This window comes from Pleurodeles waltl, chromosome 3_1, assembly GCF_031143425.1.
Source record: "Pleurodeles waltl isolate 20211129_DDA chromosome 3_1, aPleWal1.hap1.20221129, whole genome shotgun sequence".
NCBI lineage: Eukaryota > Metazoa > Chordata > Amphibia > Caudata > Salamandridae > Pleurodeles > Pleurodeles waltl.
Genome location: NC_090440.1, coordinates 1,039,552,316 through 1,039,554,304, shown reverse-complemented (window position 1 = coordinate 1,039,554,304; position 1,989 = coordinate 1,039,552,316).

Sequence of the window (1,989 nt, the reverse complement as noted above, 5' to 3'; positions counted from 1 at the left end):
CCCCGTTGTGTGGATCTTCTCTCTCTTGATTGGAACGATTCCTTAGTGTGCCATTTAACAGGTGCATGGGAAAAGAGAGCAAAGGTGTATGTGAACTGTTACCCACTGAGAGAAAGTCACATTGGTGAGGTATTGTAAGGATTGCTACTGTCTGCCATTTGCCTATCACTTGGAGCGAGCCTCTTTGAACAGCCTTCTATCGGACTCTGCAAGTGTCCTCTGTTGGAGCTTCTGTCATGTTTTTTGTGGAACCTCTGCTCCCTACTCTCAAGGGCTGTAAATTACCCCATCCTGTAAAAGTAGTTTGAAGTGTCCCACAAGCCTCATGGCCGGTTTTCCTTCTGCTTAATATCTGTTTGAACCATTTAAGGACCTCTTTTGGGACATGTGCTTTCACTCCTATGTGGACCACAGAAAAATGCATATGCTTCTAATTGACCCCAACGTACTGCTTCACAAAGTAAGTTATTTGCTCCCATTCTCTAATTGATTCCCCTGAAACACAATTACACCCTACTCCTTTTTTTGGTGTAACCTCTAACCAGAATGATGACTACAGCATGAATGCATGCCCAGATGGACAGTTCTTCAGAGGCACCCTTCAATCAACATGAAACAATGTATGATGGAGGTGAGGAACTAACATTAGTTTGAAGCTAGATAACAGACTACTAATTGAAGAGATTGCATGCTATCCAGAATGAGACTGCCCACCTAGTCTTTAAGATTAAAAAAAAAAAAGTAGTGTCCTGAGCTTCTATGTCACTGATCCCTTAATCAACTCTGATTTGGGCTTCTCCCTTTAAAGGTAAACCACAAGGAAGACGGACTATTTGGAGCTGCAAGTTCCTGCTTTCCTTTCACAAAGGTTTAATAACAATGTTACTTAATACTTGGATTTGGATAGCGCAGCTGATCACCTGTTAAGGTATCCAGGCGCTGTCCTTGGGCACAGGGAGATTAAGGGCCTCATTATGAGTTTGGCGGTCCGACAACCATGTTGATAGTCCTGAAAAGACCGCTATGTTGGCCGCTGCATATACTGCCCTGTTGGAAGTTGCACATGCAAGACTGCTGACCGCCAGCCAAAAAAGGCAGACTGAAACCAGCGCAGAGGCACGGAAATAGGCGGTACGACCTCCAGCCGTGACAGCACAGCGACCAGCCATTGACTAGATTACAAACGCAAAGTGGCAGTGGTGGGCACCCATGGCAGCCAGCCAGCCAATGGCAGTCTGAACCACACTAGTCCACTATCTGCAAAGTAAAACACAACTTCACATTGGATGCATTTGAAAACAACATGGCTGACACACATTGCCACACTGGACACACATGCAAAGGACACTATAGGACAAACCCTCTGCAGACCTCAATCCTTTGCATCTATGCTGCAACACACTGATGCTAGAGCACATAAATCACATAGATTAGACACCCCCAATTATTTCTCCATCCCATAGAACACCCTGTACACACCCTCGACAATTAACCCCCTATTGCACCTCCCCGTTAAGCAATACATTGTCACCCCAATTCTTTTTTTTTTTAACCATCGTGTCACATCTTAAAAATACCCATCTTACAGATGAAGTTATGAGTCGTGGTGGATGAAATCATAAGATTAGAGCCATAATTGTTTATAGCACAAGTCTAGCATACTCCTATCAGTAGGAAAATGGAAGTGTGGGACAGGATAGACGACCAAGTCTATGCTGTAGGCACCACCCTGTGCAGAAAGGGAGGACATGAGGAAGAGGTGGAACGACCTCAGGGGCAAGGTCTGTTCCCACCAGCTTCAGGCCAAGAAGACTGGTAATGCCACCCATCCCCCCCCCCCCCCCCCCCCCCCCAAGCCCCATTACAGCTAATACCCTGGGAGGAGATTGTCTTGCCCAACAATAAAAATGTCACCAAAATGCCATGTAATGGATGAACATAAGTCACCTTGTGTCTAATTTACTGTCACTCCACTCACCAGCCCAGTGT